This window comes from Siphateles boraxobius, unplaced genomic scaffold (assembly GCF_051911475.1).
Source record: "Siphateles boraxobius isolate OS27281-9 unplaced genomic scaffold, OSU_SipBor_1 56, whole genome shotgun sequence".
NCBI lineage: Eukaryota > Metazoa > Chordata > Actinopteri > Cypriniformes > Leuciscidae > Siphateles > Siphateles boraxobius.
In genome coordinates this window covers 2,832,024-2,856,867 of record NW_027509182.1, presented here as the reverse complement: position 1 = coordinate 2,856,867, position 24,844 = coordinate 2,832,024, and the positions used below count along the sequence as shown (strand labels likewise).

Genomic DNA, 24,844 nt, shown 5'->3' with positions numbered 1-24,844 from the left:
CGACCATATACTATTCATATCTACACATACATTCAAGTGCCTTAAAAACTTATCAACATATCACAGTGCCCCTGTAGCTCACCTGATAGAGCACGAGCACGAGCATCATGTAGGCAACTAAGGTTACCGCAGTTGCCCAGGTTTGATTTGAGCCAATGCCCTTTGCAGCCTGTCATCCCCTCTTCTCACTGTTCCTGTCATTCTTTGATTGTCCCTATCTGCCTTTATTCATAAAAGCAAAACGAAATGAGTACACTCCTTCAAAACCACATATTAGACAACCTGTCCATCCTAATAAAGTCCCTTTAGGGCAGGGGTTGGCAAATAAGTATGGCATTGGGCCAAATTTTGTTAGAGTCATTACATGGCGGTCTTCACAATTAGCTCAGATGGTAGTGCACAGGGGCCGGTTGCACCAGCTGTGCGTAATTTACAACTTAGCCTAGTTTTGACGTAAATGGGAACTAAGTTACAACTTACGAACTACTAAATATTTTTATGTTGCACCATTAAACTTAGTTTAAACTTAACTCTACGTTTCAACTAAATATTTACGGCAGCCTCCGATCAGGAGTAACGGTTGGAATAAAATATCAGACAGACTAAACTGCATCAATAAGCTCTTCTTTTACCTGACAGACTTAAATTCTTTAGACATATATGATAATGCTGACATTTACACTCGCTTACATTTTAAGAGAGAGAACATTATGTGAAAAGATAACTTTGTTAGCGGCTCTTTAACACCAACCCGTCCTAAACAGCGCCGCTGTGTGCATCAGTCCATGTTGTGCATGTCAAATATCAGTCATAAACGTACTAATATCTTATGTTTTTTGTATCAATATTTATTTATTGATGCTTATTTCATTTCAAATACAGTTTCTGAATGTTATTTACATATAAAAACACTTAAGTTATGATCAAGTATCGTATTTAATGGAAACTTATTTTTACCGTTAGTAACCTGAGGTAAAAGTTGTTAGAATGAAGGATTAACTGAAATTCACGGCAATTCAACACAACTTCTGCTCACGTATTTGAAGGCTGCTACTGGTTCATCGAGGCTAAACGTCATAATATGCGACTACGCATTACTTTACGGAGAGCTTACGACCTACTAGCTACGTTCTGCCTTACGAACAAATGGTGCAACGGAATATAGTACAGTGTTAGTTACAAACTAGCTAGTAGTTACTAAGCCTCTAGTGTGGACTTTACGTTCCAATTTAAGAAAGAACTTAGTTACGAACGGCTGGTGCAACCCTACCCAGGACTCCAGTTCGGGGGGTCGTGATCAATCCTCACATGCTGAAGTAGTATTTTTTTCTTCCTTTTTTCAAAAAATGTATTGTGTAGAGATCGATAGAAAGAGGGGCATTTTGACTGTGCACAAAAAAACAATAAACTGACATAACCTTCATAGTGGACAAACTTTTTTAACGCCAGCAACTATATTAACATGGTGTTTTATAAATGGGAATAATATTAAGAAATCTAAATCACAATGTTATGTCTGGAAAATGCAATTAGGGTAAAGGGGGCCAGTACACAAAGACACTTAAACACTAAAAATACTCTGTGTCATGTTAGTCTAATTACGCTCTCAGTGGGGGAAAACGACTCGGTTACTAACGTAACCTCGGTTCCCTGAGAGGAGGGAACGAGTATTGCGTAAGTAGCTTACGCTATGGGAAAACTCCTTTTCTCGAGAATATTGAAGTCTTTATGTAAAACGCATTTGCAGCTGCACAGCTGACAGCAATGAACGAAGGAACCTCGGTCATTGGCTGTGCTGCGGCAACTTGCTCGAACCAATGACGGGGCGACTCTGAATGCGCGACCAATGAGCGCGCTTCGCGCCCGCACGCGTCAGAGCCCGCCAAGATGGGCGTGGCCAAGAGCTATTTATTGGGCGCCCGTCATGAGAGTTCTTTAGGTTAAAACGACTGAAGCGAACTAACCAAGCACAAGCACGGCAGCTTACGCAATACTCGTTCCCTCCTCTCAGGGAACCGAGGTTACGTTAGTAACCGAGTCGTTCCCTTTCGAGAGGTCTCTCCTATTGCGTAAGTAGCTTACGCTATGGGAACACCATGCAAAACGCCGTGCGTGCTGAACTTCGCCTTATGATAGCCAGAGGCAGGTGCCTGAGCTGAAAAGCAAAGTTATCATCCAACTAGCCGGCAGAGGCGAGCTTTATATGTGGGAAAAATACAGAGCGGGAAAAATACAGAGCGGCTAGAAGGCGCTCAGTGTGACACAAGCACATACATAATCTAGATACGAACTCGTAGTTCAACTAGTATCAAGCTGATAGTACATTGGAATGCAATGTCGGGACCTGTAGGTTGTAGAACCTGATAAATGTGGACGGTGAGGCCCAGCCTGCCGCCGCACAAATATCCTCGATCGGTATCCCGCTCGACCATGCCCAGGAAGAAGCCATACTCCTGGTGGAGTGTGCTTTGACTCCCCAGGGGCATTGAAGTCCCTTAGCTTCATAAGCCAGCGCTATAGCCTCAACTATCCAGTGAGAGATTCTCTGCTTTGAAACGGCGGAACCTTTCGTACGACCGCCAAAGCATACAAACAGTTGTTCTGTCTGTCTGAATAGGGCAGAACGCTCTAAATACACTCTGAGAGCCCTAACGGGGCAGAGTAGATTAGCGTCGTGTTCGTCTGCTGGAGACGATAGCGCAGTTAGGGAGATAACCTGTGCTCTGAAGGGAGTGGTGAGCACTTTAGGAATATACCCATGTTTCGGTCTAAGGACGACCCTGCAGTCGTTAGGTCCGAATTCTAGGCAGACAGCGCTTGTCGAAAGCGCGTGCAGGTGGCCCACTCTCTTGACCGAGGCGAGTGCCAGCAAGAGCACAGTCTTGAGTGAGAGCTGTTTAAGGTGCACGGTTCGGAGTGGTTCGAACGGGGGCCCTTTAAGAGCGTCTAGGACAGTAGCTAGGTCCCAGATCGGCACTGAGGGGGGGCGTGAAGGGTTCATCCTCCTAGCGCCCCTTAGGAACGAATAATTAGGTCGTTTCTTCCCAATGGACGTTCCATAACAGGGTTGTGTGACGCTGTGATGGCCGCCACATATACTTTGAGCGTGGAGGGGGTGCGGCCCGCCTCCAGAAGCCCTTGTAGAAAAGCGAGTACGTTCGTAATCTTGCATGTCTCAGGGTTCAGGCCCTTGGCATTACACCAGTCACTGAACACTTTCCATTTCTGGGCATATAAGCGTCTCGTGGAGGGCGCCCGCGCCTCAGCGATGGTTTTTAGCGCTCCGCTCGTGAGGTTCCTGGGAACCCGTTGAGGGGCCATGCATGAAGGGCCCACAGATCGGGGCGGGGATGAAATATCATCCCGCTGGCCTGACTGAGGAGGTCTGGCCTCAGTGGAATCGGCCGTGGTGCAGATTGCATTTGCATCAGATCTGGAAACCATGTTTGGTTCTTCCAGAGTGGGGCTATCAGAAGCACTGCGTTTTTCTCCTCTCTGACCTGACTGATGACCTGTGGCAGCATCGCGATCGGGGGAAAGGCATATAAGGGGCGGCTCGGCCAGCTCTGGGCGAGCGCGTCCGTGCTCTTCGTGAAGAAAAGAGAGCAGTGCGTGTTCTCCTTGGAGGCGAAGAGGTCGATCTCCGCTTTGCCAAAGGTTTTCCATAACCATTGAATCGTCAGCGGGTTGAGAGCCCATTCTCCTGGGAGAATCTTGTCTCTGGATAGCATGTGTTGCCCCCTGGTTCAGGGCGCCTGGCACATGCGCTGCTCTCAGCGAGCGCAAGTTGTGCTGGGACCATAAAATGAGTCTCCTGGCCATTGAATGCATGGAGCTCGACCTGAGTCCACCCTGGCGATTTATGTACGACACTACCGTCATGTTGTCCGTTCGGACCAGGACGTGTTCGTTTTTTAGATGTGGAAGCAGGGCTCTGAGAGCCAAAGCGACCGCTTTCATCTCCAGACAGTTTATGTGTAGGCGCTTCTCCGGGTTTGACCAAAAGCCGGAGACAGGCCTGCCCTCGTAAAGGGCCCCCCAACCTATTTTGGAGGCATCTGTCGTTATCATCTTTCTCCTTGTGTTCACACCCAGACTCACGCCTGACAATCCTAGCTGGAGTGCGGCCGATGCTGAGGCCATGAGACCGAGCATCCTCTGAAACCGCTTGACAGGGGCGCGCGCGCCCGCCCTGAATGATGTTGCAAGGCGCCGGATGGTGAGCGCGTGCTCTGATGAGAGACGCGCTGTCATTTGCATCGAGTCTAGAACTATTCCCAGGAAAGAAATCCTCTGGCTGGGAGATAGTATGCTTTTTGCAAAATTGATTCTTAGACCCAGGCATTCTAAATGGCTGATAATCCAAGATCTGTGTGCTATTAACTGACTCTCTGATTGTGCTAGGACCAGCCAATCGTCGAGATAATTCAGTATTCGCACTCCCCTTCGTCTCAAGGGGGAAAGTGCTGCGTCCATACATTTCGTGAATGTACGGGGAGCCAGGGACAGGCCGAACGGAAGTACTGTGTACTGGTAAGACTGTCCCTCGAAAGCGAATCTCAGAAACGGCCTGTGATGAGGCGCTATTGGAATGTGAAAGTAAGCATCTTTCAGATCCACTGAGAGAAACCAATCTCCTGGGCGTACTTGCGCGAGGATATGCTTGGTTGTTAACATTCTGAACGAGCGAATCATTAGTGCTTTGTTCAGGTGTCTGAGATCTAGGATGGGGCGGAGACCACCATCCTTTTTCGGGACGAGAAAATAGCGGCTGTAAAAACCTGCCTCGCTCATAGAGGGGGGAATAGTTTCCACAGCGCCCTTTTCTATTAGTTTGCGCACCTCGGTGCGTAGAACCTGTGAACACTCCTTTCTCACTTTCGTCTCGACCACAGTCGTAAAACGTGGTGGTCTGCGAGCGAACTGGAGCGAGTATCCGTGCTTTATTATATTCAATACCCATTTCGGCATATCTGGAATGTTTTCCCATGCCGCTGCGTGTACAGATATGGGCTGAATACAGGCTAGGGGCGGGCCGCTGTGACGTAGGGACCCGGCCAGCGAATCGCCTGAGCTCGTAGCTCTCAGAGGCGCGAGCGAGCTCTGTGACTGGCCCATTGACTGCTGTATGGACATTTCCAGCCGCCTGTAAGGGGACTGGGTAATGTTTGTGCTTTTGCAGAGAGAGTGGTCCGGCTTGTGCGAGACACGCACTCTCTCTTCTAATTCCTGTGGCTAGGACGGCTTTCGAGGCTCAGGGTTCAGCACAATCTTGGGCCGAGGACCCCGTCACTCAGGAGGCGGCTTGCGGTTGTGGGAGCGCGAGCGGCGTCGAGCGTCAGCATGAGGCGCTGGCTGAGAGGCGGTGGGAGCTGTTCTAGCCCGCTGCGGCTGTGGCGGTCTCTGTCTGCTCTGCGATGAGCTGGAGCGCTTGGGCAGGAAATGGCGCATAGCTTGTGAAGCGTTCTGGGCCTCAGTGACGCGTTCGGCGAAACCTTTAACCGCCGGTCCAAACAGCCCGCTGGTGGAGATAGGCGCGTCGAGAAACGGCGCCTTATCCGCGTCCTTCATCTCCGTCAGAGTCAGCCACAGATGGCGCTCGAGAACAGTCAAATTAGCCATGGCGCGGCCAATAGACTGGGCGGTGGCCTTCGTGGCTCGCAGAGCTATATCAGTTGCGCTGCGTAGGTCCTTAAAGGCTTCGGGTTCGGGGCCAGACTCGTCCATAGAGGGGAGAAGCTTAGCTTGGAACACTCGAAGTACCGCCATTGAGTGAAGCGCTGATGCAGCTTGGCCGGCGGCATTGAGTGAAGCGCTGATGCAGCTTGGCCGGCGGCGGCGTAGGCGCGACCGGCGAGAGCAGAAGTAGTGCGGCAGGGCTTCTCCGTCCACAGAGGAGAGCGACGAAGAAAAAGAAGGCTTCAGACGCGCAGAGTGGGGGGCTTTCCATGACTTGGTGAGTTCGTCATGAACCTCCGGGAAGAAGGGAGAAGGCCTTTGCCGAGGGGCCTGCTGGCGCCCCTGCAGAAACCACTCATCCAGTCGGCTTCGGGTTGGTTCTTCGGGAGAAGACCAATCGAGCCCGAGGTCCTCTACGGCCTTCGAGAGGACGCGGATAATCTCCGTATCCATGGTGGAGCCCCCGCTCGTGCTAGCTAGCGTCGACGGGGCGGGGTCGAGAGTGGAGCCCGGCCAGTCGTCCGATGCAGCGTCGATGGACAAGCTGTCATCCATTCCCCCATCGTCCTCGGACGCGCCGAAAGTCACAAGGCCCACCGCTCTGCTAGAGGGGTGTGGGTCCGGCTGGGTGAACTGAACCGGCGGTGGGGAAGGTAAGAGCGGCGGTGAAGCACGCGGAGACTGGCTCGGCGTGACGTCACTGAGCTCCGGTTCAGGAAGCCTCTGTGAGCGGCGCTTTTTCTTAGTGCGCGGCTCAAACAGAGGGGTCTCGGCGATGGGCTCGCTCACGGCGAAAGCGGCGAGGGGAGCCCGCAGTGCGGAGAGACCCAGGTCATCACATTCCGGGCATCCGCCCTTGGTCAAAGCAGCTTCTGCGTGGTCCCGGCCCAGGCAGCGAGCGCAGATGATGTGACGATCCCCGTCCGGGAGAAGGTCTCTGCACGACGCGCAGGAAGGCATTTGAAACAACGCCTCAGAAAATTGCTCTTTTACAAGTGTCGCGGGGTGAACAGATGTAAAGATACTTGCGTGTGTGGCACGCCGGATGGCTCAGTAGGATGGCGTTCGAAGGCGGCTGAAGGTGCCGACGTCCTCGTAGCAATCCCGCTGGTATGCTTTTCGACGGCGACGAAGGCTTCAATAATCCGGAGGATCCAGCGAAGAAGGTCTTCGCTGAAGGAGATTAAATCTAAAGAACTCTCATGACGGGGCGCCCAATAAATAGCTCTTGGCCACGCCCATCTTGGCGGGCTCTGACGCGCGCGGGCGCGAAGCGCGCTCATTGGTCGCGCATTCAGAGTCGCCCCGTCATTGGTTCGAGCAAGTTGCCGCAGCACAGCCAATGACCGAGCTTCCTTCGTTCATTGCTGTCAGCTGTGCAGCTGCAATGCGTTTTACATAGACTTCAATATTCTCGAGAAAAGGAGTTTTCCCATAGCGTAAGCTACTTACGCAATAGGAGAGACCTCTCGAAAGGGAACCTGAATAACGCCAATACTATGTATTTCGATATTTAACACTTGTAATCGTTCGACAACCTATCTAACATAAGATTTGCTGCTATGTAAGCTGCAAAATAAACTTCTTATTTAATATGTATACTGTGTATATTTATATTCCACCCAGTTTTACTTGCATTTAATATTCAAAATTTGCAGAATTATGTGCTCATCAACCAGCTTCAGCTGAGACGGGGACAGCAGCCACTGGGGACCAGTTCCATCAGTGCAGGAGTACTCAGCAGCTTGAGTAGCTCCAGTGGCTGAAGAATCCCAGATAGCACACGTACGTCTGGCCGATGTCGGCCCGATGTACAAAGTTCCATCGGCACGATGTCGCTCAGAGAGCGTTTGCTAATCGGCAATATGTCGCCGAAACGTTGGCATATGATCGCAGATGGTCTTCGGCCGATGTTTGAACGACGCAAAGCTGTAAATCCCGGCCGCTCTGCATGGGCTTTATAGGACCTTTATTTATTTGGGTCTAAACTTTCTGGCTACACCTTTACATACACCATGCGCTGCTTTAATTGAAGCACACACGAACACACACACACTCAGAGAGCGGAGATCGCGCTGCACACTCAGGATCACAGAAACTGTAGTCATCGCTGCCCCCGCGACTTTCATCAATAAAATAGCATCGATACTGAACACATGCAACTTTCATCCCTCAAAATGGCCATGTTCAAGAAGAAAAAGTAAAACAGTTGACTAATGTTAAATGATTTGCAACTTTCATCTCACCTCGCAGTGCTCGCACTCTTTCATTGTTAAACTGATGGAATAAGGTGCTCTGCTTCTGTGAAGAGGAAACCCCGCCTACTTTGATTGGCTATCTATTTTGGATGGTCGCTATTAGACCACTAAGATAGACCAGCCTAAAGTAGCCTAAAGTGTAACTTTTAAACCTTTTTGTCATCCTAAAAACAAAGCAGAGCAAGAATTTCCAACATTGAGGGAAAAGTTTGGCCATTTCTAATTATTGACATATTGTTATTATTATTATTGACGTATAGAATATATCCTAATATAGAACTTCTCCTCCTCAATGGCTACGGTGATATACAGCACCGGGGCTACTTGACTATCTAATATGAAAAAAGTAGGCTATAATGACATTGAAAAATATCTTCTTAATTTTGTCTGTGTAACTGTCTCTATAATGAACAGACACAATTCAAGTTGAGATAGTTTAATGACACCAGAAAGAACTCCAGGACAAAAGGGATAAAAAAGGAACAGCAACAATGTAGATCCACGGTAGAGAAGGATTCTTCCTGGCAGCCTGTAACAGAGTGAAAAACAGTGGGGAAAAGCAGTTAGGTCTTTGCTTTAAGAAACAAATCCATCAATAAATACCTTTTAACTGTTTCCTTTAGACAGATCATGGGCTTTAGTCCTGATGTCTGCATCGTAAGCTGTAGAGCGGTATATGCAGCACTGCTCGCCCCGGTCATCCGTGAACCGTGAGCTGAACAAGAGTCATAGTTTTCATCATTTAAGCGATTCTGATTATCGAATCCGGTTCTTATAGATTCTTGTTTTGTAGAGAACAAAAAGGCCAAAAACTTGAAGAATTAATATTTCTACCTTTTATTCTTGCCAATTTTAAGCAATAAAATGGCTAAAGTAAAAGGAGTCTCTTCAAATAAAGATTGTGTTGATTACATTATTACTCCAGCACAAATCGACTGTTAGATTTTTTTTCATTGAATCATTTATTCAAGAAAACTCGAGAGATTCATTCAAAAACGCTGAATCATCCATTAATTAAACGGGTATTTATGAATGAGACACTGTATTAATTAGTTTTAAAAGTGTTTGAATTAATGATTCAAATGAGTATCTTTTTTTTTTAAAATAGACTGGAACATGTTATTCTGTGTAGTTGTCTGATGTATGTTATCGTGATCTCCATTTTAAACAAAACAAAAACGATTTTAAACCAAATAGATTCTTAGTTTCTCCTGAATTAGGGGCTGTTCACATATCACGTCTAAAAACGTGTAGAAAGCCCGCACGGCCGCGCCTTTCCACAAGCGCTCGCGCTCCCGTGGCGTCTGTCGTTGCTATGCAACCATGAACTGCGCTCTCCATGATGACGAGGAAGTATTAGCAAAAATGTATTTCTAGCCCTTGCCTTAGCTTTATTACTAGATATATTTATGGAGATAAGAAATAAAAAACCCGCCTGTACAGCTATGATCAGCTGTCCGGTGTGGGGAAGTGATGAGTCCCAGCTTAGTACCCCAGTACAGTAGTATGCCTGATCTAAAGCTGTTCTTGCGATTCTTAATGTAATCAATCAAACTTAAATTCATGTAATAATCTTTTATTTTTATCCTGATTATGTATATAGTTAAAGTGAAAGAAAAACATGTTTAGGTATGTTTTGCGACATTCTTATTATGCAATAAGGCATAATATAATTTGTTTTAAATACATGTTTTGTCATAATTCTTAAACAGTATTATGCATGCATCATATTTGCTATTTAAGTTTTTTATCGCTAAAATATCGTAGATGGTGAGAAAAACGTTATCTCTAACCATTTCGGATAGCTTTATGCTATGCTACTACCTAAGCTAAGTAAAAAAAACACTAAGAACGAGAAATGTCTAATTTCACAATCTATAGCTTCGGTTATATACTAGTATATAAAACATACAAGTTAAAATATATTAATGGTCGTTATAACGTAGTTCAAAAGAATTATATAATAAAGTGCTGTCTGATTTGTAACCAGGCACTAAAGCGATTACCTATAAAACGTGCTTTGAACCAATCGGATTGCTTGGGTCCTCCTAAAGGCGGGTATACACTGTGCGATGTCTGTGCGATTTCAGCAAGGTACCTACTCACACTGAACGAGTACATCGCATGCGATGTAAAGCCAAAGTTCAGGATTTATGTGCTCACACTATACGGTCCGATCATCGAGCTGCGACTTGACTGCTCACACTATACGTGTGAAATATCTGCAATAAACCCCTGGATTATGCCTATAGACGATATCATGTATCCAGAGATATTGTCAAAACAAGCATCAGCTATCAATATCAAGATGATTTAGCATTTCCACTTTATGCATTAAGTTATTATTAGTATTACTGTATTATCATTATTAGGGGAGGCCTAGGCTAATTTTATTATTAAATTGATCTGCTATTATAATTAATTTGCCACGCAATAATTTCACAGCACATAATCAACATGCTGTGAGGATAATAAAATATTACATAGAAGCTTACTCCTCCTCATTGAAAATTGTCTAAAACATTTAAGTCGATTACAATGAATAATAATTAACTATTAACAGTCTATAATATGTCCGAACACTGCAATAATTTGTCATGCATGAAAATTAAAAACAGGTTTATTTCAAAAACATTCTTTAACAAATTAATAAAAAGAGGCGTTACATCGCAGGTGGCTTGGAAGGCGTGGGTAATATATGGTTAATCCATTTTGCAACACGAACTGGAGGTAAGCAGTAATTTGTAGCTATAGTTTGAACTACAGAGCTAAAAGATCTCCCTCTTTTCGTTTTTATTTTATTTTTGTTGCAGATGAAATGGTTAAACTTCTGTTTTCGCGCAGGCGCAGTGAGGGGAAAAAACACTGAGTTTAGGGCAATCGGTTCGTAGCTTTGCTTCAACTGTGCGATATAGTCACGAGGAGCGACCAAAATTTCTAACATGCCAGAGATTCATCCGACCATCCGATTGCCTGTCAGGAGAGGTTATCGCCTCTTGTTTCCCCCTGTACACTGCATGAACACTGCGCGACAAACGACAAAGCTGAAAATCGTGAGCCGCACGAGTCAGAATTCGGCTCAAAATCGGACGAAAATCGCACAGTGTATGGCTGCCATAAACTGGGACCCATCACTTCAGTTGGACTCAACACTTCTGCTGTGCGCTTGCGGCATTCTGAAAAGTTGAGATGTTTTCATTTCGTCGTGGCATAGGCGCGCCTGGAAAAACGAGCGCACCACACCGCGTGTTCAGCAACTCATCCAATTACAGAAATTAGTTATTTACACCAATAATGTGATGCGGCTGCTGAGCAATCTGGTGAGTTTTGGAGGCGGAGCATTGAAGAGAGGGGTTTGATATTTCAAATATCAACAATTCCATCAGCGTTTTTGAAATATTGCTTACCCCACCTTATGTTCATCTATAGTTGCCGTCATCTGAACTCTTCACAAGTGAGACTGGATCCAAACTGGAGCTGCCGTGATCTCTAATAAACTTGCTGAGCATCCTGAGATAGAAACAGGGAAGCAAAAGGAGAAAGATTAGCATAGCGGCAGTTCATATTATTTCAGACAAAAGAATCATGTGCACTTTTTACCATTTCATCACATATTAACTGTAGAACAATATTATGAGATGTGCTAATTGAATGTTTGGCTAATAGTGCAGCAGATTAATGGCATATTTCAAATGGAATCGTTCAAATTGGTATAGAAGCATGAAATTTGGCGAAAGGCGTTGGCCACCCAAAAACTCAACATGGCGGCCATTTTTTCAAGATGGACGCTATTTCTGTCAAATGCTCATTTTGTCAATCGTTCAAACAGTGATATCATGTAGGCATAACATTGTGAAAATGCTCTCTTCAGAATGTTTTTTGGAAAACAGTGCTTGTCCCTAAAAAATTCAAGATGGCAACCATTTTTCAAGATGGCCGCCATTTTTCTTGAATCCTTACATATTTTTTTCTAATGGTGATGCTATCATGATATTTGGTACAAATATTCTTCAAGGAGCCAACCCCCATCTCTATACGATGTTCTGATGCAGAGATATGCTGCCGTGCAAAGGCAAAAGACCGTAACTTCGTTTTTGGTTGAAAATGAGTTATTGATATTTTTGGCCTGTGCACTTACAGCTGCCATCAGTCCCTGTAACTTCTGATGTCCTCAGAGACTTTTCCTGCACTAATGCGGTCAGATAGTATGCTCTTAACCCGCTCCATCGCCAAACGTGTGATATCGATCGCGAAGGATACATGCAGAGTTGACAGAAAAGTGTTACACATGCCGTAGCAGGTGAATACAACAAAGAACTAAAGCCCCGCTTTAGTAAAGTAAAGTAAACAGTAAAGTTCGGGTACTGGACCTGGTTGAAACAATCATGCATCTAGCTGGCATAGTGCCAAAACTTCGCCTGCGCCTTCAGCACCGCCCTGAACACGGTCGAGCCCATGCGGGACTAATACATCACAGGGAGTGATAATAATGAAGCAACAAGGGTATATTGGTGCATACAACATAATGAAGCAGGTGCTGGTGCATACAACATCAGACCAGCTCAGCTGTTACAAGCAGGTTATACAATCACAGCGTCCGGAATAAATCCGCGGGACGAGCGAAGTGCGCTCCCTATTGAGTCTCAAGGGGGAAAGCACTGCATAGGCTACTTTTCGTGAACGGACCAGGAGCGTGACATCTTGAACACGAATCTCGGTAAGCGTCTGTGAAAGTATGCGTCTTTCAGATCCACCGCTATAAACCAGTCTCCGGGTCGAATGTGCGCGAGGATCTGTTTTATCGTGATCATTTTGAACCCGTGTTTAGCAAGTCTTATGCCACTCAGTACCACTTGAAGATAGCCTACTCTTTACCGCTACGGAAGTATTTAGTCATGTCTAATGAATTAATAGGGCCACCAGAATGCAACCAAAGCACAATAAGTAGATGGCTATAAGTAATTGTAAATCATTCAAAATAAATGCCATGATCACTAGATTTTATACAGGTGTTACTATAATGATTTTTTTAATGGTGATCAGCAACCAAATATTGATAATGTGGAAGTTACTGTCTTTTGCCTTGGCCTGACTTCTCACTTTTTGCTGACAATACAAAGGCAGAGTACAGTAACTTAAAAAAATGTTGAGCTCAAACTTGACTTTTGACTATTTTAATGTAGATAATTTTCATTACTTAAACATCTAATTGCCAGATTTCCAGTGTCCTACCTATAATTAATTTGGCGGGACAACTAAATATCTTTAAAGTCATTTTACTTTGTTCCACACTCTAGCGAGTTAAGGTCTTTTGCCTTTGTAGGACAGTATATGTCTTGCAAAATGGTAGCTAGGGTACTCTCTTTGGTTGCTAGGGAGTGGCTTGGCAGCTGCCAATCATGAAACTCTAAAGGCTGCGTGTCACTATGAATGATATAAACCAACTCCCATATCTCTGTGACATTCAGAATGGAAGATATACCTCTTTGGATTTTGGTTGCTAAGGTGCTAAACTATGGTTGCTAGGGTGGGGCTAGAAGTGTTCAGGTAGTTCATGATTGAATGTTTGCTGCCCCAGGTAAAATGAGACCACACTCATGTTTCTATAATACTTCTATCCAGAGATATCCCTTTTATCTCTTTCAATGGAAGTCAATGGAACTTGTTACTAAGGTGCTGTAAATGGTTGCTAGGACTTGGCTTAATAGCTTCACAATGATCCTTAAGGACTGATTGGTCGTCTGAGTAAAATGAGCCCGTCCCCTTGTCTCTATGACACTGTGATCCAGAGCTGCAGTCCCCTCCACAATTACTGGCACCCCTGTTTAAGATGTGGTCGAGGACTTCTAAAAATTCTCCTTTTTTTTAAACAACATAGAACCCAAATGCAAAAAAGAGAAAAATCCAACATTTTATTTAAGTACATTACTTTGGTGGTAAAAAAAAAAAAAAAAATCACATATTAGAAAGAAAAAAAAATTTAAATCATGTGTCCCACAATTATTGGCACCCCTGATGTTAATACTTTGTACAACCCCCTTTTGCCAACAAGACAGCACTTAATCTCCTCCTATAACATTTCACAAGATTGGAGAACACAGAGAGAGGGATCTTTGACCATTCTTCTTTGCACAATCTTTCTAGATCATCCAGTGTCCTGGGTCCTCTCTTATGCACTCTCCTGTTTAGCTCACCCCACAGGTTTTCGATTGGGTTGAGGTCTGGGGACTGAGATGGCCATGGGAGGACCTTGAGTTTATGACTGCTGAACCATTTTTGTGTAGATTTTGCCACATGTTTTGGATCATTATTCTGCTGAAAGACCCAATGACGACCCATCTTCAGCTTTCTGGCAGAGGTCATCAGGTTTTTATTTAAAATGTCCTGGTAGTTCAAAGCGTTCATTAATGCCATGCACCCTAACAAGGTTCCCAGGGCCTTTGGAAGAGAAACAGGCCCACAGTATCACAGATCCTCCACCATACTTCACGGTGGGCATGAGGTGCTTTTTGGCATACTCATCTTTTGTTTTACGCCAGACCCACTTAGAGTGTTTGTTGAAAAAAAAGCTCAATCTTAGTCTCATCTGACCGAAGCACACAATCCCAGTTGAAGTCCCAGTGCCGCTTAGCAAACTCCAGACGTTTACGTTTGTGAGTGTTAGTGAAAAAAGGCTTTTTCCTTGCATGCCTCCCAAACAGCTTCTTGGCATGTAGAGAGCATCTGATGGTTGTTTTGGAGACTTTGTGACCCCAAGATGCCACTCTTTGATGCAATTCTGTGACAGTGAGCTTAGGACTTTTTTTTACTTCTCTTACCATCCTCCTCACTGTGAGTTGTGACAAGATAAACTTGGGACCTCTTCCAGCCTTGTTTGTCACTGTTCCAGTTGTTTTAAACTTTTTAATGATTCCTCTGACTTTAGATACGGGCAAGTTAAGGGGAGTGGCTATTTTCTTGCAGCCATTGCCTGACTTATGAAGGTCGACACACATCTGCCTTACTTGAATGGTGTGTTCTCTTGTCTTTGCCATGTTGACAAATGGGTAAGAGAATTAGGCCTCTGTGTCACGTCATATTTATACCCCAGGGAAACAGGAAGTCATGCATTACTAATTAAAAGTTCCTAGATACCCTGACCAACTTTAGCAACTACAGAAAAATATATTTAAAAAATTTTTTTCAGCAGAATTTTTAGGGGTGCCAATAATTGTGAGACACATGATTACAAGGTTTTTTTTTCTTAATGTGTGATTTTTTTTTTACCACCAAAGTGATGTACTTAAATAAAAGGTTGGATTTTTCTCCTTTTTTGCATTTGGGTTCTATGTTGTTTAAAAAAAGGGAGAATTTTTAGAAGTCCTCGACCACATCTTAAACAGGGTTGCCAATAATTGTGGAGGGCACTGTATGTTCAATACAAAATCCCTATGCAATGTGCATGACTGCCGATTTCTGTCAGGGTTCTGTCACTTCTGTCTGGTCTTATCTTAGTTGGTGACAGAGGTCTGACATTCCCGGTTTGTCATGTTCTGGTGTTCTAGTTCTGTTTATAGTGAGCACATGGCTTGTCATGTGTTTCCTTTGTGCCATGTGCTCTCCTGTCTATTGTCAGCCCCTCCCATCTTGCTACCTGTTAATTGTATTATCTCCCTCACCTGTCTTGCTTGTTACCTTCTGTCATTTGTTCCCTATTTAGTCTCCTTGTGTTTGCAGTCCTCTGTTGGTTCGTTATTATCTGTTTCCCTTGTGTTTCCTGTGTCTGCCTGATAGCTATCTGGTTTTCCCCTACGGGGCAGTTTTGGTTTTCATGTTGTTTTGTAGTCTTTTAATTAAACTTACCTTCCTGCACTTGAATCCTCGTCTTTCTTATTTTCCTCATCACGTGACAGAACGAACCAACCAATATGAGGATTCAGCGGAAGGTTTGTCTGCCGATCCAGGGACCGTTCACGTCACGTCTGCCGATCCAGGGACCGTTCAGGTCACGTCTGCCGATTCAGGGACCGTTCAGGTCACGTCTGCCGATCCAGGGACCGTTCACGTCACGTCTGCCGATCCAGGGACCGTTCACGTCACGTCTGCCGATCCAGGGACCGTTCACGTCACGTCTGCCGATCCAGGGACCGTTCACGTCACGTCTGCCGATCCAGGGACCGTTCACGTCACGTCTGCCGATCCAGGGACCGTTCACGTCACGTCTGCTCTCCTGTCTATTGTCAGCCCCTCCCATCTCGTTACCTGTTAATTGTATTATCTCCCTCACCTGTCTTGCTTGTTACCTTCTGTCATTTGTTCCCTATTTAGTCTCCTTGTGTTTGCAGTCCTGTGTTGGTTTGTTATTCTCTGTTTCCCTTGTGTTTCCTGTTTCTGCCTGATAGCTCTCTGGTTTTCCCCTACGGGGCAGTTTTGGTTTTCAGTTTTCATGTTGTTTTGTAGTCATTTAATTGAACTTACCTTCCTGCACTTGAATCCTCGTCTTCCTTATTTTCCTCATCACGTGACAATTTCATAGGCCGTCCTACACCATAGTAAGTCAATGGGGCAACTTTGGGCAGCTCCTGCCCCCCAGGGGTGCAACTTTTACCCCATTGTGAGGTATGTTCTTACAGAGCCTGCCAGCCTCTTCAAATGTGGTAAACCGCACGTTTCTGCGAAATCCTTGCTCGGAGCTATGAATCGTCAAAGTTTGTCGCAATGTTAAGTCTATGGGATTTTTCGGCCGCTTTTTCGCCCCTGGGGCGAACATCGTACCCCCGATCACTTATAAAAAGTCATAGCACACCATTTCCGAATAATTCGCATGATTTGATGTGTGGGTCTGTGTCAAAAGCTGCGGAAGGAAATGCGGGTTGGGGACAAAAGTTGGGGCTTTGCCTTTGGCAATGGCGGCCATCTTGAAAATTGGCCGCCACATTGTATATTTGAGTGGCCAACGCCTTTTTCCAAAATAGTGGCCATTAGAGAGTATCTGTGCCAAATTTCATGTTTCTATACCAAAGTGAACGATTTTTTTACTAATCTGCTGCACTATAAAGAGATGTCTTTAATCTAGATTTGAAATGGGAGAGTGTGTCTGAGCCCCCAACATTATCAGGAAGGTTATTATGAAGGTTAAAGAGTAGCAAAACTCAAGAGCATAAAGATGTGAATTTGAGAACTTGTACATTAAATATTCATACTGGTCCTCTAAAATTAACACTCACAGCTCCAATGTGAAAACCTGTAAAATGCAAATCTTAAATTAAATTTAGAGATTTGCACTCGTAGATGTCACAAAACACTTGTCCTCGGGGACTAACATAACTTAACGCGGCTTAACGCATAGGCAGTGAGATTAAAAGAAATAAATGATAACTCCAAAAACAACATACTAATTAAAAATTGCCTACTATGTACAGTTAAGCGTTTTCCTCCCATAGAAAACTGTTAGAAAACTCTTAACTAGCTTAACGCATTAAAGGGATAGTTCACCCAAAAATGAAAATTCTGTCAGTATTTACTCTCCCTCATGTTGTCTCGTAAGAGTTCATCATTAAGATATTTTTAATGTAATCTGAGAGCTGGATCACTCCTCCATAGGCTTCTAAGGGATTGAAACTTGCCAGCCCCGAGAAGTTATTAAAGATATCATTAAATTAGTCCAAGTGACTACAGTGGCTCAATCTTAAATTTGTCAAGCGACGAGAATACTTTTTGTGCGCAAAAACAAACAAAAATAACGACTTTATTTCAACTATTAATTACCTTCTCTGTGGGCCTTGAGTCAGTTCACTAGTGTAACAGCGTAAGCTTCTTTTGTTGTACGTCACACGCATCACACACATGACCAGCGTTGGCCAATAGTGAGCCTACGTGTGACGTAGCTATCACACTAGCTCTCAGATTTCATCAAAAATATCTTAATTCGTGTTCCGAAGATGAACGAAGGTCTTACGAGGTTGGAACAACATGAGGGTGAGTAAATACTGACAGAATTTTCATTTTTGGGTGAACTATCCCTTTAAGACAGTGGTATTAAAAGACCAAACTGCCAAAAAAAAAAGCAAATTTGTTTGCAGGGTGTCACTTAATTAAGGTTGCGAGAAATACCTTTTTGGGATAGTTCTCCCTCTGTGTTTATGACAAACTAGGAGTACAAATTAAGTTTTTGCAAATCACCTAACCTGCTGCCTGTGTTTTAGTAATAATGTATAACGATATAACGATTTTTTTTTATAACTATTAGTTAAGCCTTAAGCATTTAGTTTATTTTCTATGAGAGGAAAACTTTGAATGTATAATTAAACGCATTTCGTTCATATTCTGTGCTCATTTGGTTTTCTGTATGCTTTATTAGTATGGTGTTTACTGAGTTTGATCTTTTAATACTACTGTCTTAATGCATTAAGCCACGTTAAGCGTTGGTTTTCTCTGGGAAGAAAACGCTTAACATGTAATTAAACGCATTGCGTTCTTATTCTGGGCTAATCTTCTTTTCTGTACATAGTAGGCTTTATTAGTATGGTGTTTCCTGAATTTGATAATACAATTTATTTCTTTTAATATCACTATCTAATGCATTTAGCCACGTTACCGTTTCAGAAAATCCCAGAGGATGTGGGTTTCATGACATCATAGTGTACAAAAGAAGTCCCATTTCATTGGCTAGACGCCAACCAATAAAACGACTCCTTTGCGACTCCTAAGTGCAACTATGTTCTACAAGTTTGTGTCTGTCATTGTATTTCTGTGAATGGCATTTTACACATTTGTGACTACTTGTCTGTAGGGGTGGGAATCTCTAGGCACCTCACGATTCGATTACGATTCAGAGGCCTGCGATTCGATTAAAAAGCGATTATCGATTATCTGAATCTTTTGTGTGTGTGTGTGTGTGTGTGTGTGTGTGAATATAAATACTTTGCTTTAAAAGTACAAAGTAATGACCCATAAAGAATTAACGTACAATATATTTTATTAACATTGCAAAGAACCAACAGGAAAATAAATGTGTGCCTGAACTAGCAGCATACTTGTAGTAAATTAATAATATAACAACAACAGGTGTTCTGACCATTCATGCTACCCATCGAGATGTGCTACTTACTGGTGCATGTGCAGACTCATTTTTCTTCTGCTTACCACGCCCATAAATCTATGCATCCTTGCTGTGGATACTTGTAGGAAACTTTGACAGGTCAAAGATGAATATTTGATGATAATTTTTACTTTTCACACCGTTTTAAAAATAAAAACAGTACATTATACTGTACTCTTAACTTCGAATTTTATTATAATTTTATTTCATATAATAATATCATTTTTACTTGTTATATCAAATGTGATAATTGCTAGTTCATTTAAAATATCCAAATATGCTCCCCATACACTTACCCTGATTAAAATGAAATAACGATGTTATAATATTGTGAGATTTACACCATTATGGAAACAATAGAGAATGAATCAACATTATCTGTGATTGATTTGCGTTTGGGTAGCATTTTTCGACAAGGCAGCAGAAATCGTCTGAACACCGGTACAGCCCAGAGCCATAGAGAGAAACGGCTCTGGTACAGCCGAGTGTTTTTCCTCCTCTGTGTGGAAACGTGTCATATGGCTTCTCATATTTGTCGTGTTGCCAAAATATTTTAGTTTTATTCTACAAAGCTTACAACTAGTGTGGCTCTTGTCCAGCTCCTTTCCCCTTTCAACTTCATAGAAGCCAAAATATTTCCACACGTCAGCTTTTAACGAGGAGGGTGTTTGGATTTCGCGCTCAGCCATCGCGTCTCTGTTATGTGCGCACGCCACAGACAGACGGTCCGGGCACTGCACTTCCGCGCTTCAGAGTTTTTTTTGGTTTTTTTTCGCGCTTCAGAGTTCCGTCTTTTGCGTTCCGTCAATATTACGTCATTATAAATAGGCTACATATCTAAAAAAAAAAATTTTTTTTTTGAAAATCGATTTTTGACATTTGTGAATCGATTCAGAATCGTCCACGTCCGCATCGCGATGCATCTAAGAATCGATTTTTTCCCCCACCCCTACTTGTCTGCAGCTTCAAATTCAGAATACAGGTTTGTGACTATTGTCTGCGACTGCAAATTTCAACATTCAACTTCAGATTTGTATTTTACAAGTTTTCACATCGGAGCTGTGAGTGTAAATTTAAGCATACATCAAGTATTTATTGTTCAAGTTCTCTATTCACATCTACATGCACTCGAGTTTTGCTCCTCTTTTACCTTCATAGTTATTCCAGAATTTAGGGGTAAAATGCGAGAAATCTCCTTTAATGGACTTTGATATGCTGGGCACTACTCACTGATCTATAAGTGACTTAGGTAGGGCTGTCACTTTACATTCGAAAATCGATTGCACAATCGATCAGACCAACCAACACAAGTTTCGAAAACGAAAATAGGGAATCGATTGTAATGGCCTTCTCTCGGAGCACGTCCAGCTCGTCACGATACGTCCGCAGCAAACGCAGAACTACAGGCTCTGACAAACACACATAACAGCAAATTATACTTCTGCATAACGTGTCTCTTTTTACAACAAAAATGTGAATTCTGCCGGTATTCAGACAGTCTCATGCATACAGATACAGGCTACAGTTTACAATCGCCTACGTAGGGGAAATTTGTTTGACATTTCTAATCGTAAACACAACCATGTTGAAGCCTGCAGTAATGTTTTTCATTGATGTTATGGCACTCCACTCTGCTTATTGTTTTTCGAGAATGTTGCACTCCTGTTTGTCATCGTGCACGAAACTTCACGGCAAGAAATCATCAGAAATATTGCTGACTTGTGCGCGTCTCAAGCTCCCTCTTTACGTTCGTCCTAATGCCTGTTAGTTGCCCGCGGATTTGCCTATATTTGGCGTTGAAAATGGAAACGTCTTTAGACATGGAAAATCGATTTTACAATCGATTCAATGAACACTTATGTCTCAAATCGAACAGGATTTTTTCACAAAAGTGACAGCCCTAGACTTGGGCCGAGTTTCCCGAAACCTTCTTAATGCTATGTCGTTCTTAAGTTACACCTTAAGCTGTACCTTTTCGTTAATACGTGTTTCCCGAAACATTCATAGTTAAGTATACCTTCTGTAAGTCATACGTTCGGAAGGTTGGTCTGGACCACTCTTAGCTTTACCTTATCACTGTTGCAGGTCTATACGAATATAATTCTGAAGTTTTAATACACCCAGACAGTGTTTAATTAGGCTAATTCAAGTGTTTTCATGCAAAGAATAAAATTATAAAATTGGAAGAAAAAAAAGCCGGAAAAAAGCAAAAAACCTAAAAATATTTATATTATTATTATGAGTAGTATTGTTATGAAATAGCATTATAATAATTTGTCGCATAGCCTATCTGAACATTATACTTTTAATGCTAATCTTTTAGAGATGCACCGATTAAACAGCTGGTGACCGGAATACGCCAACTTTCATGTGATCGGGCATGACAAATGTCAAATGCACTCGGGCGTCGCATGATTATCATTGCGCAACATCAGCATCCCACGTGCACACGGAACGCACATGTACTGTAGGAAACCTCATGAATTACGGCCGTTTCAGACCACAAGCGTGAAGCGGGGGTTTCGGCGCCTATTTTTAATCTAAGTCTATTCTTTTTGCTGTGCTCCTCACACTTTTGATGGGCAAAATAAATATGATTTCATACAAAAAGTGCCTAAAATGTACATAATTTGCATGTGTGTTTTAACAAGAACTGGAGTAGGCTATGTCAGAAAAGAAAATGAAGACTTACCCAAAGAAAATTTACCCATTTAAACTTGTTTTTATTATTCAGTTTGGGTAAAAGTATATGGTATTTTATAAAACAAAAATATATAGAAAATAAATATTTGTGTATAATATATAAAGTGGTTAGAAAAAATTTAATCGGCTAAAATCTGTATCGGCAGGTCAAACTCAATAATTGGTGCATCTCTATAATCTTTCTGATTTTCTGGTCTCAAACACCATTACATATCTGATGTTCACCTAGATGTTTTATTTATTTATTTCTATATTTGCTGTAGTATTGTCGATGGGTTCAATAACACATCCCGCAAAAGGGGGCCTTGGCCAGAACTTTGGTATTTGGGGGGCCTTGTCATGGAAAAGTTTGGGAACCCCTGGGTTTGGATTATTTTTATAATACTCCATTAATCCTAATAAATGCAATTTCAACTATTTCTGTAGTGTTTATTTTATACAGAATACCACTTTCTCACATAACGCAAATGAAGCAGCCCCTGCATGAGTGAATAATTGATTCTCTAGCCACCGTTATCAACAAATTCAGCACTATCGCCACGGATACGACAGCAGCTGGTAACGTCGCACGTAAGAAGGTATATCTTAAGCAACTTCCTAAGGTATGGTTCGGGGAACATGCCTAGAAATGGTATACCTTTAGTTAAGTTATACCTTAAGAGTCTTCGTAGCGTCTCGAGACAACGTTATCGGGAAACGCAGCCTTGACTGCTCATGATGTCATAAAGTGAAGCCACCATATTGGTATTCCCTCAAATTCTATTGAATTAATAGAAAATCATCTGATTTTAATGAGAAAACATGAACTAACGAGTCAGCATTTTTATATTTGAATACTATACATTCTTACAATGAAAACATCCTAAACATTTCTGATTATCATCAATGTTGAAAACAGTTGTGCTGATTAATGTTTTGTGTAAACCATTGTAACAATTTAAACCATTTATTTTTCCCTCCAGGATTCATTGTTAAATAGACCCTAAACATATAAACGGTAGTTAACACTACTGTTCAAAAGTTTGGGGTCAATAAGATTTAAAAAAGGGAAAATAAAGAAACTCATATTTTTATTCAGCAAGGATACAATAAAATTACCAAAAGAGAGAGTAGTAAGGATATCCGTTTCAAATAAATGCTATTTTTTTACTTTCTCTTCATCAAATAATCCTGAAAAACACAAAAATATGAAGCAGCAAAACTGTTTTCAACACTGATAATAATCATAAATGCTTCTTGAGCATCAAATCATCATATTAAAATGATTTCTGAAGCATCATGTGAAGCAGAAAATTCAGCTTTGATCACAGGAATTAATTACATTTTACAATATATTCACATAGAAAACAGTTAACTTATTAAAATAATAATAAGATTATTTCACAATATTATTGTTTTTAATGCTGTCTTGGTGAACGCAAGACATTTTTCAAAACATTAAAATTTGTACTAACACAATTAGTGTGTGTTTGACATTAGTGCATGTTTGAAGTTTTACTTACTAGTCATATGGTTCATAGCATCTTAGAGATGATGATCAGGACAGAAACTGCTACGGTGCAGGGCATCAGCATGGAAGGATCTAGCAACACTACAAACCATTTGTCACAGAGCCAACAATATTATTATACAATGTCAGGTTTATTAAAAGGAAAACAGCTACAGCAGAGGGGAAATGCAGAAAAGAGAAAGAATATACAGAAAATAATTTCTTAATTAGGATAACAGAATTTAGTTTTAGGTTTGCTTATTCATTGAATATTGCTCATACAGTGTCACTTACGTTTGGATGTCAAAACCTTCTTAAAATAAATTATACAAATTAAAAATGTAAATTTGAGAAATTGAAAAATAAGAAAATGACAGATGCATGGTGATATAGGTGAAAATATTGTGACAAAATGAATATGAAGTTATTTAATGAGCTTCCTCGGTTCACCTGTGTTTCCTACAACTCTAGCAGCAGCTTTCTTCAGAAATGTTGACCTTGTGGAGCTTCCCCGCTGTTTTAGAGCGGTTATTTTGTTGCTGCTGAAATCACAGAACATTTTTTATCAATATTTGTTTAACGTACATTTGAGCAGCTAGTTTCAGCCTATTTTCAAGCTTCATGTAACTTAAGTGACGTAACCGATTTACAGTACATACGTTTATGTTTACGTTTATGTTAAATAAATTAGCTCACTTCCAAGTAACACCTTTACTAAAACTCTCATCTACACATAAGAGGTGATTAAAAGCCCAAACTTTCATAAACAAAAGCTCAACCGAGTTAACGTTAACCTCTTCTGAAAACGGTTGAGATGCTAACGGACTTTTTCCGAAGACACTAAACCATGTCTATAAAGTAAATATTCAACAAAAGCGTGTCAATTACAGTTGTGTGTATTATTTGTGTGCTCTTAGAGACTAATCTTACCTGAAAGCAGTGAAAACAACAGCGAGAGAGGGAGTTTTGCTGCTTGTCAGTCGCAGTGGTCCCGCGCCGTTTCCATGGCAACTCTGCGCCACTCCAGTGTTTGAAAGCGACTAAACCACGTCAAAAGCATGCTGCATTTACAAATATAAATATCTAGAATTAGAACATTACTTAAATAAAAATCTCATAAATATTCAATTATTAATTTAAAACTAATTTTGGAGATCTATGACCCTTTAAAGGGGAAATGAAGCAGTCAGTCAAGTTTATATGATTTACAAGATGGATTTCCACTATAATCAAATTATATAAGAAACATGACAAATGTTAACATATAAAAGAAACACCGTTATATCTTTCGTGGCAAGGGCGCCGCCATTGTGCAGTATTATAACCGGTGACGTCACGGGGTGGGTTTGCTCTGTGCTGAGTTCAGTAAAATACAGTGAAAGATGCATGTAAGCTGGTCGAACCAGCAAACAACTAACGTTAGGTACAGTCATTGTTAGCTAACAGCTGTAAGCATGAACTAGCTAACGCTAACTTAGTGTTTAGCTAGTGAACTTTATTAGTACTTACAAAAAGACGACGTTTAACGTTAACAAACTGCACATGGAAACATTGTTCGCGATGTCTGCCATCATATTCCTGTCACGGAACGTGCAAGGCAAAAAAGGTGCGAGGACTCAAATGCAGGAGATTGGT

At 42.2% G+C, this 24,844-nt stretch overlaps 1 long non-coding RNA gene across 2 annotated transcripts; it reads right to left on the bottom strand.

The window, feature by feature from the left end:
• Positions 1–8,357: 8,357 nt before the first annotated feature.
• Positions 8,358–24,206, bottom strand: LOC143714831 (uncharacterized). 2 transcript variants are annotated; one of them, XR_013195619.1, is made up of 4 exons: positions 24,140–24,206; positions 23,223–23,302; positions 11,345–11,447; positions 8,358–8,466 (listed from the first exon to the last, which is right to left on the bottom strand). It is a non-coding gene; the product is annotated as an uncharacterized LOC143714831 (long non-coding RNA). The 2 variants fall into 2 exon arrangements; XR_013195618.1 differs by lacking the exon at positions 24,140–24,206 and having other exon boundaries at positions 23,223–23,435.
• Positions 24,207–24,844: the final 638 nt, after the last annotated feature.